This window comes from Zonotrichia leucophrys, chromosome Z, assembly GCF_028769735.1.
Source record: "Zonotrichia leucophrys gambelii isolate GWCS_2022_RI chromosome Z, RI_Zleu_2.0, whole genome shotgun sequence".
Lineage (NCBI taxonomy): Eukaryota > Metazoa > Chordata > Aves > Passeriformes > Passerellidae > Zonotrichia > Zonotrichia leucophrys.
The window spans coordinates 3,362,961-3,379,999 of record NC_088200.1 but is presented as its reverse complement, the minus strand read 5'-3'; the positions used below and the strand labels follow the sequence as shown (position 1 = coordinate 3,379,999).

The following is a 17,039-nucleotide window of genomic DNA, read 5'->3' as shown; positions in this document are numbered from 1 at the left end:
CTTGTTTTTGGACAGTAACCAACATGACACAGCCTTTGTCAGCATCATGAGGATGCTGAGACAAGGGTGTCAGTTCTGAGTTATCAAAATAATGTGCAAGGGAAATGGTTTGGGATGGGAATGCTGTGGGTATGAATGTCCTAAAACCATGGAGAATCAACCAAAATGGGGGAGTTATGTCTTCCAAAATTAGTTTTGCACTTGGTTTCCAAACCCTTGGCCCTGAATTTTGATTCTTGCCTGTCATTGTTCACACAACAATGTTGAAACTTGATACCAGATGTCTGAAAGATTTATAAAATAAAAGGGTAACATTAAAAATCTCTGTTATTTCTAATTTGTCCAAACAGTTGAATTACCATTTTCTGATGGGAAATAAAAAAAAAAAAAAAAAAAAAAAAAGAGAGTATTGAAGTATGTTCACATTTCCCCCCTGTTTTCACTTGTCTTGAAATTTGATTGTGGTGGGATACAAGAAGTTGGAAACTGTGTATCTGAAATTTGTTTGTACATATAAATAGATAAATGATCATAAGATGATAGAGAGAAAGATAGATAGATAGATAGATAGATAGATAGATAGATAGATAGATAGATAGATAATCTTCTACCTAAATCTCAGAAATGTGCTAGATATCTGATGAGACAGCACATAAAGAAAGTCTCTGTTTTAAGCAATCTTAATAGTAATTACATATTTTTAATGATCTGATTGTACTTTTGTATCCTATGAAGTTACCACCGTTTTACTGCAGGCCTCTCAAGATTTTATTTTATTTTTTTATCTTTCACATTGACTTACAAATCACCCAATAATTCTGCATGATTTTAATTCATACCTTGAACTTTGGGAGAGTTATATAGATATTTAACTTAATATGCTATTTATATAAAAACAACAGGCTCATGGCCTTCATTACAACACATCTGTCTCATGCAGTCAAGGTTATGTGTAGACTGTTAGGCACAAATAGGAAACTCATCTCAGGTCTGCTGCGGAACCAAACCAACTTTATGAAATGCCATCATATTTTATTTTTTTTTTTTAAGTGGAAAGAACAAAGAGGAGAGAACTTCCTCTTTGAGATTATCCACTCAGATTGAACTCCTTGACACACAGCAGAGACAGAGGGAGGAGGTTGTTTAAAAGAGGGAAAATTTTCTAGAACTAGAAGACAAAACCACAGGTCAGAAAAGCTTTGATGTCAGCGCTGATCCGGGGTGATTTATGCACACGTGTCCTGAATGGTGACCACTCAAAGGGATGGGTCTTTTTCTGTTTATGAAATTTATCCTGACGGAGTTTGATCTCTACAAGTAAAAGTAACCAGGTGTGATTTTTTTTTTTTTTCAGTTATACATATGACAGGCCTAAAAATAACATTGGGTGAATCACAAATTTCCTTTGCTAGGTCTGAGTCTTTTTTATTTTTGTTTCTTCAAATTCTGCCATGTTTTCAAAGCCATAATAAGCCATTATCTCTATTGCTTTCTAAATTGAACTCACTTTGAAACTATTTTTTGTGGGTCTGCTTAAATACATTTGTTTATGTATATGTATCCTCTCCAGAAGTAAATAAACACAAATTAAAAAGCGAAAAGGCTCAGAAAACACTTTTTATCCTAAATTCACTGGATATAATCAAAATATTATTTTCTAGCAAAGGGGAAGCAAACGTGATTTTTTTTCCCTTTTCTTTTTCTCTTTTTTTTGCGGGAGCATTTGATTCCATAATTTGGTTCTCTGCATTAATTTAATAATGCCAATTATTTCATAGCCATTTGTGAGCTTATTCCAAGGAGGAAGATGATGGTCAGCAGAGTTCTTTGATACAGAGTTCACCTGCCAAAAGTTTTCATTTTCAAAACCAGAATTCTTCGCAGGGAAATGTCAGCGCCAGCTCTGCCAAGAAATGTTGAAACTGTTTCTTTTTCCCTTTTGTTTAGATACAAAATGACAAAACGTAGCTCCAGTTGGGTGATTTAATTCAAACAAACAAGCCTCCCTTCCATGTCAAAGAGCGGATTGGAAATGACAATCCCTGTTTGGTTTCAATCAGAAACGTCGACGTGCTCGGAGTGACATTTCCGATCCCGGGGTTTGCGAGTCCCGTGTTTGTTTGGGATGGAGATGGGGCTGATCTGCTGCTTGTCATTTGGGAGGCTTCTTGTGCATTTTGCTGATTTATTTGTTTTCTCCTGTCGGAGAGAAGCATGAGGAAAAGCCCATGAGGGGAGGACAGGCTGCCTCACCTGAGCTCGGGTGTTTGGGGTTTGCAGGTTTCTGGTGGATGTCAGTCACACGGGGAGATCCAAACGGAAGCGATGCTTTGGTGTGGCTTTAACCCAGGAATTTTTTCCCAGGAGCACAGTGGGGCTGAGGGCACACACTCACCCAGGCAGCTGAGTTTGCTGAGGGTTTTTGGGAGGGCTGTGGTGGCATCTCGTGGGCCCACAAATCTCTTCCACCCATTTTGGGTTAGAGTGCAACCTGGGTTGTGCGTCTGCTGCTTCTCCTGAAGGGAGAGGCTGAGAGAGCTGCAGCTTTCCAGTCTGGAGAACAGAAGGCCTTTCTAAGGGAGCCCCTGCCAGAGCCTAAAGGTGCTCCAAGAGAGCTGGAGAAGAACTTTTACATGGGCCTGGAGTGGGGAATGGCTTCAGACTGAAAAAGGGCAGGTTTAGATTGAATGTTAGGAAGAAATTCTTCGCTGTGAGGGTGGTGATGCCCTGGCACAGGGTGCCCAGAGAAGCTGTGGCTGCCCCATCCCTGGAAGTGCCCCAGTCCAGGTGGGATGGGAGTTTTGGAAAGCCTGGGATAGTGGAATGTGTCCCTACCAATGGCAGGGGGTGGGACAAGATCTTTTAAGTCCCTTCCAAGCCAAATAATTCTATATGATTCTATGATGTAAGGGATAATGGCACATGAATAAGCCTCCATGGCCGGTGATTTATGCACACCTGTCCTACATGGTGACCACTCAGAGGGATGGTCCTTTGAGTGGTCACCATGTAGGACACGTGTGCATAAATCCAACCCTTGCATCAGCTGTACACTGAATTCAGGTGACCCGGGATGATGGCCTGAAGCCACCCTCTGTCCCAGGGCAAAGAGGAGGAACTTGGTGTTCCTTGAGCCCCCTGCAGCACTCCGGGACAGGGAGCCCTGTGGCACCATCTTTGCAAGGGATCAAGGAGCACAGTGGGGTACTCCCTACATTCCCCCTCCTGCCCCTGGAATGTTATCTTCATCTCCAAGCACAACTCCACAGCTCCATTCCACAGGTCTTCCCTCCTCCGGGGGTTCCTCCTCATCCTCTCTGTGGTTACTCAGGCAAGCCAACAATTTACTCCTGTGAGCAAAGGTTTGCCCAGCTGGCAGACCAAAAGGCAACGTCATCCAGACTGCTGGCAGAGCGAAGGTGGGAAAGGAACAGCCCAACAATTCGGATTCTGCACCACTTCACCGGCCTGCAGCTGGGTTTGTGTTGTGTTTTTTACACTGCTTCTGGTACATTATGAAAGGTGCTGGGATTGGAGGGGTGGATTTATTCCTTAAATCAGGGATCGAGAGTCCTTGCTTATCTCCCCCAGCCCCAGAGAGGGAATTCTCAGCGCGGCCCGAGCAGCAGCAGCCGCTGTACCCCAAAAATGCCTCACCCCGGTCAAGAACCCGCCGCGAAAAGCACACGGGGGGCTGGCCGGGAGGGCGTGGGAGAGGCTGAGCCCGGGGTGGGATAAATGGGATAAATAGCCCTGCCCTGAATCTCACCTCCTCTGCTTTCCCTCCCCTGCCCCCATCAGTGCTGCAGTTGTGTCAGGTAGTGGCACTGTTGAGTACATTAACCCGGAGCCGAGCATTGCAGGCACACCGAGAGCGTGTCTGCGTGTGAGTCTGTGAGTGTGAGAGCGTGTGTGTGCGTGTGCGTGTGTGTGTGCCTGATCATTCCCATTTATCCCCCTCCCCATCACACTTCGCCCCCGCTGCCGCAGGACTCCGGGAGCGAGCGATGCAAACGGAGGGAAGAGAGAGACATCAGCCCCCCAGATCTGCTTAACCAAATCGCCGCCCCTCGCAGGGAGGGAGAGCGAGAGGCAGGAGCGCGGGAGGGGTGGGGGGAGAGAACCAGACCGAAAAGACAAAATAAAAGACAGAGAAAGAGAAAAATCCCTCGGGGGAGCAAACAGCCGCCCCCAGGCGCACGCCCTGTCTCGGGGGAAGGGGATGCGGGTGTGCGAGCGCGCCGGGTGAGGAGGCTGCGAGCGGCGCTCCGGGGGCAGGGGGGTTCTCCCTCCGCCTCCGTGCGCGGGGCGGCGCGGGGGGAGCGCGGCGAGCGGAGCGGGGCGGGCGGCGCAGCCCCGCCGGAGCCCCGGCCCCGCTCCGAGCCCAGCCCGAGCGCGGAGAAAGGCAAGAAGCTTCCTCGCCGCCGCCGAGCAGCCCTTTCCTCCTGGTGGGGCTTTGCTCTTTTTCTTTCTTTTATTCTTTTTTTTTTTTTTTTTCCTTTTTCTTTTTCTTCTTCTTTTTTTTTTTTTTTTAATATTTTTGAAACTCCTCGCCGGGAAAAGCAAAACCGAAAACGCTTCCCCGCAACCTCGCCCCCCCTGCAAAAAGGCTCCCAACCAACCAACCACAACAAGCAGAGAGCAAAAGAGTCCCCCCCTTCAAAGAATTTTTTTTTAAAGAAGAAAAAGAAAAGAAAAAAGCGAGAGAGCTGGAGACCAGCTCCATCGATTTCAAATCCAGGATTTTATCCAGTGCATTGAGGGGCTTTTTTTTTTCTCGGTCTCTATTTTTTTTTCCTTCTTACCCCCTCCTCCTTTCTTTCACCCCCCGTCCCCCCCTTCTCCTCCTCCTCACCCCCCTTTTTTTTCCTTTCCATTTTATTTTGGATCCTGCTAAAATTAGCCGGGACTGCTCTGGGTGTTGCGTGTTAATTTGATTTACTCCGGGATTCCGGCTTTCCAAGACGCCATTTTCCCCTTTTTTTTTTTTTTTTTTTTTTTTTTTTTTCCCTCTCTCTATCTCGCTCTATTTATCCCCTCCGTATCTATCTATCTCTCATCTCCCGGGCTGTCTCTCCGTCTGTGTGTCCGTCCATCTCCCTCTCTCTCTCTCTCTCTCCGCGGTGCCTTCCTCCTCCTCCTCCTCCTCCTCCTCCTCCCGCCGCGCTCCTCCCTGTGCGCTCTGCGTGCGCGGCGCGGCGCGGCCGGGCGCTCCCCTCATCCCCATCTGACAGATGAACACCGCCATGGGTTTGCCGCAACACAAGCTAAAGCACCTTTGGGGGCTGTGGCGAGGGATTGAAACCGGGATCTAAAACAGAACAGACAAGAAGAAGAGGGGAAATCCGACGACGACGAGGAGGAGGAGGTGGAGGAGGAGGTGGAGGAGGAGGAAGAAAGAAGAAGAAGAAGAGGAGGAAGCTGCTAAGAAGACCCCCGCTGCCGTTTTGGGGATATGGGTTAGTAAATGCGGGGGAAAAAAAAAAAAAAAAAAAAAAAAAAAAAAAAAGAAGGAAAATTCTGAGGCATCGAGGAAAGGTCTGCCTTGGTGATCGGAATTGCGGGAGGATCGTACGCTTCTCTCCTGTTCCTTCGCCCCCTTTTTCTTTTTTTTTTTTAATTTTTCCCCCTTCTGCATGCAAAAGTTAATGTCGTTCCCTTTTTTTTTTCTTTTTTTTTTTTTTTCCCTCCTCTCTGTTGCGACTTTGCAATGGCGCGGAAAAGGGCTTTATTTATTTTTTATTTTTTCTTTTTGGGGAGGGGGGAACATTTCTCCTCTGTGCATTGCATGCGAGTCCTCCTCCCCATCCTCTCCGACCCCTTCCCTCCCCACGCTTTGTGCCTCTTTGGGAGCATGTGTGCGTGTCTGCGTGTGGCTCTCGTGGGGTGGGGGGCACTGGTGCTGCCTCCGAGACCGGGAAAGGGCTGGAATTTTTTTCTCCAGGAGTTTGAATAATGTATTTATTCCCCCCCCACCACCACCACCCCACACCCCCGCCACATACCCCCTCTCCCGGCCCCCGCTTTGGGTAGCCCACATGTGTTTATACGTGTAGGTGGCAGCTATGTGTGTGCCCGTGGAAACTGGGGAGGGATAGGGGGACACGACCTCCCCCCCCGCTCCGTAAATTGCAGGTTAAGTGGAGCTAGAGAGCAGCGCTGTAACCTTATGGGGATTTGTGCGTGTGTGAGTGTGAGTGAGCGTGAGTGTGAGCGCCGTGTGTGTGCGCGGGGCTCCGCGGCCGAACCGGGGGGCGCCGCTGCCCCGGGGTGGCCCCGCCGTGTTTTGACATTGAAAAGGACGCGCAGCAACCCGAAAAGCCGCGGGTTTGGGGAACAACGGAGCGGCAGGAGGACGGCGTGGGGGGCAGTCATTAGCCAAGCGGGACACCCCCCATCCCGCCCCACCGCCACGCTCGGAGCTGGATAATGGTTCTAGATACTGCGAGGATCGCCGCCCTCGGGACCCGCCGGCCCCGGAGCCCCCGCCGGGAGCGGGAGCGGAGTTGGCCGTGGGCAGGCTGAGCACCCACCGGGCTGCTGCTCCGGGAGCAGGGGCTGACCCGCAGCCGCAGCCTCGGGCGGCTTTTGTCAGCCCCAGCCCTGGCGCAAGGCTTTGCCCGGCGCGGGCACTCGCACTCACACACTCGCACTCGCACTCGCACTTACACTGGCACTCACACTCGCACTCACACCCCTTCCTCGCCGGGTTCCCCCGCAGGGCAAAGGGAATTCGGGTCCCTTATCGAACCCCCGGGTGCACACCGTGTGTCGGTGTGTGCCCGTGTGTTCGCATCCCAACATCGCAGCGCCCCAGCGGGCACGGCGCTCCCCGCGCTGCCCCTGCCCGCCCGCCCGCCTGCCCGCCTGCTTGCTTGCTGTATTTATGTCTCCAAAAGGCAGTTGAGAGAAGGATTTCCGATTCGTTTCCGCTTCAAATAAACGGCCCCGATAATCCCGGGCCTGACGCCTGATGCTCGAAAGGCACTTGGCCGCCGGGAGCCCAAGCCGGGCAGGCGGGGGGGACACGGGGCACACCCGGCTCGGACACCCCCGGCGGGCAGCTCCCCTGGCCTCGGTGGGGAGATGAGAGGGGTTCGGTGCCCTGGGGATGCGCACGGGGGATGCGAGGGGAGCGCCCACCCGTTCCGGTGCCGTGGGGTGGCGGTGTCCCCGCGGCTGCCGGGAGCCGGGCTCACCCAGCCGGGCTCTGGGAGGAGAGGGAGCATGGAGGATGGAGAGCCTGGCAGGCTGTTCCCGCGGCGTACAGAGGTGTTTCATTAGGCACCGGCCCCGCTCTGGGGTGGGGGGGACCCTCCGTGTGCCCTTCTGTGTCCGTCTGTCACACACACACGGGAAAGGATGCAGAGGAGAGGGCAGAGCTGGCCAGTGCTCCGCTGTCGGGGAGAGCATCTGAGCCTCCTGGCGTGGGTGGAATTGTTCCAGGAGGAGGGGGCTGCTGGCAAAGCCTGTCCTGGGTGGAATATTACGGGCCCAAATGGGAAGAATCGGTGGTTTGAAAGCCCCTGCATGCAGGGTTGACTCGGTGCAGGCTGCAGAAACGGTGTTATCAGGTGTCTGGAGACAGGCAGGGATGGCATGAACCTGAGGAAACAAGTGGACCCTGTGTTGTGGACAGCAAAAAAAAAAAAAGTTCTTATCAGGGAATCACAGAATCATAGAATGTTTTGGTTGGAACGGATGTTAAAGCTCATCTCATTCCAGCCCCATTTTCCCCCAGGGCAGGGACACCTTCCCCTAGACCAGGCTGCTCCAAGCCCCATCCAGCCTGGCCCCAAACCTTTCCAGGGACTGGACACGTTCATGGGAAAATGTGCAAGTGTCTGTTTCATGCACAGCTTTCTGCACTTCCTCAGCCTTTGCTGAGATTACACCCTCATCAGAAGCTCCTTCCACTCAAAGGAGAAACTTTTTTCCATCTCCATTTGTTTTTGAGCTGAAAGGAGAAAAAAAAAAACATCCACACAATGGACTTGTACTTTAATCTGTGCTCTTAGCTCAGAAGGGTTATGTAAAAATAGGGAAAAAAACAAAAGCAGAAACACTCAGTGAATGGAGACTTCTCTTCCATCTCTTATTGGCTTCAACTTTTTTTTTTTTTTAAACTTCTCAGACTCAAAGTTTTAATTGAAACCAGAAGTCTATTGAGAAGTAACCGAGCCAAGAAAACCTCTGTTTTCTCTGCAACTAGGGATGGGGAATAAATAATTTTTAGCTGATGTTATTTCAAGTCGTTTGAGCTTTTTGATTCCTGCCAAAAAGCCCAGCATAGATTATTAACACATTATCATTTTAGGAGGACGCACTTTTTGAAATGCTATAAAATGGTGTGTTGGGTTTGTGCAGAGCCATAAACTATGCTGGTTGTTGGCAAACAAAAGAAACAGTGGCCATGATTTATTATTAATAATGATCATAACTGAGCTATTTAGCTTGATTTGATATACACTGGTTTCTCTGCTGAGGTTGCTCTGTATTGTTTTCAATAATATTGTACTTTGATTAAGTTGGGAACTGTTCTTGTTTAACAACTGCTATTGCTGTGTGCTTAATTAACACAAGGAATTAAATGCTCAGAAAGGTGCAACCATAATTTTTTTTGGCTTCAGATGCTGCTTAATCTCCTCCTCTGCTCTTTTTTGACCCATCCTTTGAGCTCCTTTTCCCTACCACACACATCCCTTAGGTGCAAGTGCCAATTTACCAACAGGACTCTTGTTTTCCATTACCAGATTTGCCTAATCTCAGTTTCAGTGATTTTTTTTCCCTCTCAGTAGGGCTCAATTGCTCACACATAATCTTTCCCTTCTGTTTTCTTTCCCCTTTGGACAACACCCTCCAGGACTGAAAAACTCTTGCCTTGTGCCCTGAGACTTGCAATTACACAGCAATTTTGACTCTTGACCTAACTAGTAGCAAGAAAGGCTATTGTCTAATGAACCACGTAAAAACAGTTCTGGGATCCAACAGATTGCTGTGATGGAAATGAAAGGTGTCCCAGTGAACTGATGACTGATTTGTTTAACCATATGCCTAGGCGGTTTTCCTATCTCCCCATTAACCACCCATCTCTGGAGTATCTGTGATCTGTGGGCCTGTGGCAATGCTGAAAGGCAGAATTAATAACTGCCAAAATGCTCTCCATGAAGCATGGGGGGACAGGTTTTAAGCCATGCTCAGAACTTGCATTTTGCCCACCACAGCATGCAGGCATGCAGGGTTTTAGATTTGTAAGTGCTGTGTTTAACCGTTCTTCAGGTGATGAGGGCAGCAAATCTGTGTGTAAAAATCACAGAATCAGAGATTTGTGTTGGAAGGGAGTTTAAGCATCATCTCATTCCACCCCTTACCATGGGCAGGGATATCTTCCATTATCCCAGGCTGTTCCAAGCCCTGCCCAATCTGGCCTTGAACTCCCCCAGGGATTCAGGGGCAGCCACAGCTGCTCTGGTAAACCTGTGCCAGGGCCTCACCACCCTCACAGGGAGGAATAGTTTTCTAATATAGGTGACCTATAAAATAGTAAGTAGACAGAGGAAATCCCTGGTAAGGTCTAGCCTCATTGCTGGGAAGTCCAGGAAACCTTAGGGCAGCATAAACACAAAGTTTAGAGCTAGTGCAAAGAGAGGAAGGTGAGACTCTGTGGGAGAACCTTAGTGGAGAAGGTTTCCAGTGTTTTGCTGCAGGGCTTGTGGTTTCTGCTGGGACTGGTTTTGCTGCTGTTGTAGGTTCTGCTCTCATTACTTTCTTTCCAGCTTGATAGAAAAAGGCTCTCTTTCCCGTTATTCTTGCTGAGGAAATAAAATTACTTACACTTTTAGGAAATCGTCACCTTGATTAAAGATGGACTTCAAAACCCCTCAACTCAGTGTTTGAGCCTGGGGGGACTATCAGATCTGAAAGCGATTTGCAAACATTGGATATTGAGGGTCCTCTTTCCTGCTGATATAGGCATTAAATGAGTTTGCATTTGCTAAGTGGTTAGCAATACCTGGAGACTGGGTCTTTCTCCTCCCAATGAGAAGGCTTCACCTGAAGTGAAGTTCATTGGATTTTTGGACCGTTTTAGAGGTCTGCTGGGTGCTGGGACCTGGAACAGGCACCTGGATTCTGAATTTGCATTTGACTGGTTGTAGAGAGTACAAAGTTAAGGGAATGAACAGCTGGGGGAATAAAGGAAGACAAAATAATTTCTTAAATTGAATAAAAGCAGTCAGAGAATCTTTCAGAGCTGAGGAAATGAGTGAAGGAAGTAGCTAATTTCTATTTATCAGCTGTTGAGAGAGAGCAGGGTTAGGAGATATTTTGCCCTTCTGGAGCTGGATTTACTTTGGAGGACAAATTGTCCAAATGCAATGATGAACTTTTCAGTAAGGTTTGGGATGACTGGGTATGAAAAGAAACCTTCTGACATTATTTCATTTAGGGTTTTGTTGTCTTTATGTCTCTTCAAAAGACCAAGCAGAAACTTTGAAGAAGAGCAGGTGACCAAAGAGGAAGGTGTCCAGGGAAATACTCTGGGAATACAGACCTTGGTGCTGCTCACACACCCCTGGGTCAGGTTTACTCCTGCTCATGTGTAGGCACTCTGGTGGGGCTTGTGTCCTTGTCCATCCAGCACAGGGGTTTTTCAGGGAATACAGGAGTTGTGCAGATGGTGAGGATGAGTTACCTTTCCTGTGCAGGGCTGCTGAGTGTGATGTGCCCTTTTGAATGTGTGGAAAAGCCATGCAAGAGGAGGGCAATTTCCACACAAACTTGAGGTCACAAGGTGGTGACAAGGCTCTGACCTGCCCTGGTGAGCACCAGAGCATGAGGTGGCCCAAGGCTTGGCTCTGCAATATATTGGGAGGAGATGGCATTGTGGCTAAATACGGTCGTGGGTGACTTACTCATCTTCTGAAAAGAGTGAATTCCTGGCTCAGTGAGGGCTGCTGTGCAATCCTGGGCAGATGAGGGCTCTGTGAGGATGGCAGCAATGACAGCAAAGTTTCCTCTACTGTAGTATGGTATAACTAGTAACAGTGCTTGGGAAATCTTTTCAGAAGAGTGTGTGGTAGGCAAGCATGGGGTAACCCAGGACTCACTCAAACACCTCAAAATTAGAGGTGGGTTAAAGATCGGAAGCCTGAGGTTTTAAGTTACTTTGAAATTTTTGTTAGCCTTAACCTTTAAAACTGAGATATATATGTATACAATGAATCATCCTCTTTCTGTCCTGGCATTTTAGCAGATGGAGAAGCCAGTTTTAAGATGGAAGGGAGAAAATGATGATACTCAAACCAGAGGTCAAGCTGCAAGGTGTTACAGGCACATCTTCCCTCAATATGAATCCACATAGCCTGAATGTGCTACTGATGTGATTTCTAAGACTTGGACACTGGCCTAACTTCCCTCTGTGTTTCCAGACCCAGCATATTCTGGAGTGATGCTGTGATCCATGTCTACCTCTCCTCTAGACTCACTAAATACTTGGCTTTGGAGAATGTGGTGGGGTTTCCACTGAAACTCTTCTGAAATCCTATTAGTTTCCTAGACAAGGAAATCCTTCCTGTAGTTTTTCCTTCCCCCTTTTTTTTTTCCCCTTTTTTTTTTCTCTCTTTCTAAAGCCTTCCTATGGAGCTCTATAGTGGGAATTCAATAGAATTCTATACTGGGAATAATTCTCTGCTGAATCCCTTAGTTCTTTTTCAGAAGGGATCAGAGACACAAAGCTTAACTGGGGGAGTTCAGTAAGTGTTCAAACAGGACTGTACACATGTAAAGTGCTGCAGCAGGCATCTGGGCAAAGTGTTACTATACATGTCCATTGTTCCTAAGGTTGCAAATCAGTTTAAAATATTAACCCGTACATCCACATCCTTGCAATTTCCATAAATCTTCAACTAATGGGCTGAAAAATGGCATGCTTTCTCTCTGTTTCATGACAATTTTCTTCCTGAAAAGTTGAATAAGCCTCTCCAGCTATCAGTTTTGTTTTCCATCGATTCAGAAAAAGTGAGAGCGGAAAAAGGAAACACTTTCCCTTTTTAATTATTCTAACTGCATGCTTTTAAAGATGACAGCAGTCTCTGTCTTATGGATGTAGGGCTTCTTGATGGCCTATGTCATCTTTTGGTGTTTAAGTGAGACAAAAATTGGAGGCCATGGTCCCTGATGCCATGACAGACTGGAGTGTAGACATCCTGAAGTTAATGGTATTCTTGTAGTCTGTTGGATTAAAGAGAAGGGCACTGGCCCAACAAATCCTCTTGGATAGGAGTCATAAATGGCTTTTTTTCACAGGTGTTGGGTACATTAGATTAGAGTTCTGTCATAGGAGGTACTCACAGGAGCATGAGTACTGCTCCTCCACATCTATCACCAGCATGGAAGAGACATCTGCTCTTACAACATGCTGTCTTCTAGGTGTGGCTTTTAGGACAGAACACTTCCTTCATCCTTGGCTCAGCAAACAGACCTCCCAAAGTCCTTAAGGAAAACCCTTAAAAATAAAAAGTGGTGTGAGTAAAAAATAAAATAACAATAAACTGTGGCATGCTTCTAGGTAGGAGCTGAAAACTTATTCAAGCCCACAGCCATCTCCAGATGGGGAGCAGCAGCACAGACACCTCAGTTCAGGGCTCTCTTGGCCCATCACAGACAACAGACCAAACTTTGGCTGGGAGATAAGTGAAGGATTCAGATTAAGAGACAGCAATCCAAGGTTCATTGGTGAAGAGAGGTGGTAACCATGACTGACTCAACACTAGATTCCTCTTCAAGTGTTGATCCCGTCCCAACCTTTAACATCCTCCTGGAGTCAGTGTTAGAAGTATTACAAGTGACAGAATGAGAGGAAATGGTCTCAAGTTGCTCCAGGGGAGGTTTAGATTAGATAACAAGAATAAATTGTTTCCTGGAGGGTTGGTCAGCCATTGGAACAGGCTGCCCTGGAAAGTGTTAAAGTCACCATGCACGAGGTGATCAAAAAAATGTGTGGATGTGGCACTTGGGGACATGGGGTGGCCTTGGCACTGCTGGGGAATGGTTGGACTCCATGATCTTAGAAGGCTTTTCCAACCTGAATGATTCTATGGGTCTATAGGAGTAATAATCCAAAGTGCTGGTCCTGCTTCAAAAGGGATTTGAGTGGTGAATCTGGGGCTCCTGACCCTCTGTGCTGCCTTGGAGGGAGCCCGATGTGTGCAAAGAGCACAGTAAGGTAATTGAGCTGGAGAGGCCTTTCAGGCCTGCAAATACTCAGCAGGCTTTTATCTCCTCCTGACTCAACTTCACACAGTACTTCTGTAACCACTTCCTCTTCAGCCTCATTAGAGGCAAAGGTGTTCCTTCTCTTTGCCCACAGCAGCTGTCAGTTATCTTGCCTTTATTCCTGGCCTCAGGTCTTCCCATCAGCATGCTCCCAGATAATGTTTTTGTGCCTCTTGATATCACTGTCCCAGCACTGTGAGCTGCTCTTTGTCCCGTGTGCATCCAGCTGCATCCACCAGTGTCCTGTGTAGCTTTTGCCTCCTGATTTTTTCTTCTTCTTCTTCTTCTTCTTCTTCTTCTTCTTCTTCTTCTTCTTTTTCTTCTTCTTCTTCCTCTTCTCCTCCTTCTCCTTCTCCTTCTCCTTCTCCTTCTCCTTCTCCTTCTCCTTCTCCTTCTCCTTCTCCTTCTCCTTCTCCTTCTCCTTCTCCTTCTCCTTCTCCTTCTCCTTCTCCTTCTCCTCTCCTTCTCTTCCTTCCTTCTTCTTCTTTTCCTTTGTCTTCTTCATCTTTGTCTTCTTCTATCTATGAGGCTTTAAGGGAGTTTTTTGTATTTCTGGCTGTGACACTCTCTTTCCCCCAAAAACATGATGTACTCTGCAGGACAAAGCACTCCCAGTGTTTTCCTTCAGGTACCCCAAATTATTGCTATTCCTCTTGTATGCCCTTTAGACACCCCTTTTTCTCACAGTCCCCTCTTGGTGTTGGGGATGCTTGGTGTATTTTACAGGACCAAGCAAGGCACCCCTGCTTACTCAGCAAGGAAACACATAGTGCAGTGTCCTGGATGGACAAAATCCAAACTTTCTTACTCCCAGCATGGTTTGAAGCATGCAGAATGGAATAACATGGGATGTGTTGTTTGTACAGACTCCAGACTGGGCACGGGATAGATCCTGGACTGAAGCCTTTTAGGTCCTCCTTGTGCCATCACTTATGGCTCTGAGGAACAGATGCTGAGCCAAGACATGGTGCATTCCCCATCAGATGTGCTGTTAGATTTTATTTATTTCTCTGTTTTTCCCAAAGGAAGAGGAAGCTGGTCTATTTGGCACATGAGCGAGCAAAAATGAAATAATGGAGAAGGGGAGGGAAAATAAAAGTGAAAGAAGGAGTTCTGTGGCAGGAGCAGTAAATAAAAACAAAACTCTCATTAATGATTCATGCAGAGAAATAATTTTCCACACATTTCGTGGTGCAGAGGGAAATGTTTGATCAGAGGGAGAAGAAGAGATTGTTGCTCTGCCATGACGGTGTTAGAAGGAGGCCACTGTGTATGATGGCAGCTCTCCAAGAGCAGAGTCAATCTAGGAAAGTTTGGTAACACAGATGATGGAATTGTACAGGGGTTTGCTTTCTGTGGCTGATCTCTGTGCCAATAACCTTTCCCTAAATACCCATAAAACTTTCCATTTGTAGCCTGGAGTAGCTGCTGCTACCTCCAGGATGGTGTGCTTGGCAAGAGCTGGCTGGAACATAGTAAGTATTTAAGTCCCCTTCTGTGCACATTGACACTTCTTCCCAAAGAGTTTTATGGCTGTTGTTAATGGAATAAATTTTATCCTTGCAGTGGCACACACTCAGCTGCATCCAGCAGAGTGCGCAGGGTGGTCTCCTGGGTCATGCCAGGAGTCACCTCTGATCGTGCATCACACTGAGAGTGATGATGATTGGTCTGGGAGCTCAGCAACCTGGTGTTGATCTGACTTAGGCAAATTTACCAGCTTGACTTTTTTGTGTTGTAATGAGCTGAGGCACAGCTGGCATCTCCTTCTGCTTTTCAGTGTCCTGGAGGCCTGATGTTCACAAGGAAAATGGGCAAAAACCACATGCCAGCTATGGAAGTCATTAGGATCAAACACTACCCTTGATTTCCTAGAGAAGTTGTAAATGCCTGGAAGTGTTCCAGGCCAGGTTGGACTTGGGGTTGGAGCAACCTGGTCTAGTGAAAAATGTTCCTGCCCATGACAGGGGGCTGGAAAATTATGGTTGTTAAGGTCCCTTCCAACACATACCAAATTTTTGTTGCCTACCTCGGAGGGAACAAATGGGAGGAGTTTGATCATTTTAGAGACCAGAAGTCTCTGTGAGAAGGTGTTCACAGGTTGGATGACTGCACTTCCTTCCCCAACACTCTGATACAGCTTTAGGTAATGAGTGCGTAGATTTACAAAACCTTGGCAGATTTCTGAGGCAGGAGCTTGTAAAAGCCCTTGGGCAGCATGATGGGCACCTCTCCTGCTCCTGCAGATGGGTGCTTTGCTACGCTGGCCACAGCTGTACCTTGGGCAGTACTGCTTTTATTGTCCTTGTGATTTATGGCCGTGTCAGTTGTTTAATCATTCAGTTGGCCCTCCTGCAAGCCCTCTATGATAGCTAGTTACTTACATAGAAAGGTGACTATCTGATCTAATTATAAAGTCTCAAACCTAATTATGGAGTCAGATATGATTCCATAATCTACTCTAAATGTGTCTATGTTGAGAAGACAGATACGTGTGTGTGTGTCTGTGTGTGTGTGTGTGTGTGTGTGTATAATGTGCACAATTACATGCCTCTGTAATTACAGGTGTGCTTGGATTTTCATTTATTTCTGCCTCTTTGTCTTGGGCAGGATGTTTGCAGCTTCAACTGGCTGTGACAGATATTTGGTTTGCCACGTCTTTTCCCCTCCAGTGTGACTTTTCCTGGCTCCCTTTGCCACACTTGGGCACACGGAGGCACAGCCATCAGTCAGTGTTGCTCAGGAGGTGCAGAGGGATGGTAGCTCTTGGACTCAGCACAATCTGATGGAAACAAGTGAAGATTACATTTCTGGCAACTGCCATTAACTCTTGCTCCTTGTTTCCACATGGATAACCCACACCTGGGACAGCTTGCATCCTGTCCCTTTGTAGAAATTCCTCATGTAATCCACGCAAAATCAGAGGCAGAGTTAGAAGATTTGAACAAAAGCAGAGTTGGAGGCAGAGGGACCATGTGAAGAGCAATCACATTTCTTCTAATTCACCCTATTAATAAATTACATACCTTAGTTAGATGGACACAAGGCAGGTGACAGGGAGAGGATGTTTCCTCTGTGATCCATAATGTGGACAGAAAATAACTGCCACAGTCATTTTTTGAGCTCCCTGCCAAAGCTGGGCTGTTCTCTCAGAGGATCATGCCCTCAGGAAGTATGAGAGGCTGTGGTCCAAAGTTGCCATAAATCTATCTCCAGGGCTCTGAGCTGTGGATTAAATACAGTACTGGTGCATGATACTGATCCAGTAAAAACTCCTACTGGTTCCAATTTGCTCAAAAAAAAAAAATTGCAGTGATTTAATTTTGTCCCAGAAGACTTTGTATTGTATCATGTTATGTCACTTGTCTGCACCACTCAGGCGTTATGGCTTACAAATTTTCCCATCCTCTGGAACTGACTTTAAGTCACCACAAAGGAAATTTTAAGCCTCATGTTGTGTGCTTGCCCATTCCACAGAAGTGTGATGAGAAGCCTGTTCCTGAGCAGCATCAAAGTCATGCTGCTGGCTATCTGGCAGTGCATGGACAGAGACCACAACCAAGCATGAAATTCCAATTTCTTTTTGCAAAACAATAATGAAGGAAGAGGCTGGGGCCATTTTTGTACTCCAGTATGTGTTAACTGGGTTGAGTACAGCTTGTCACATGCTGGCATGTTGGGTTTTTAAGACCCATGACAAATTCTGAAGTTTCACAGACACTGCTCATAAAAGCAGGTTTCTCACCAAAACTTGCCCTTGGCTG

The 17,039-nt window shown here is 47.2% G+C and overlaps 1 protein-coding gene across 2 annotated transcripts in view; it reads left to right on the top strand.

Moving 5' to 3' along the window:
* The first annotated feature begins 5,025 nt into the window (after positions 1 to 5,025).
* The window catches only part of SETBP1 (SET binding protein 1), a 267,698-nt gene continuing 255,684 nt past the window's right edge, over positions 5,026 to 17,039 (top strand). For both annotated transcript variants that reach the window (XM_064735472.1, XM_064735471.1), the window contains exon 1: positions 5,026 to 5,459. The gene's annotated coding sequence lies outside the window, so the exon portion shown is untranslated. The remainder of the gene's footprint in view (positions 5,460 to 17,039) is intronic.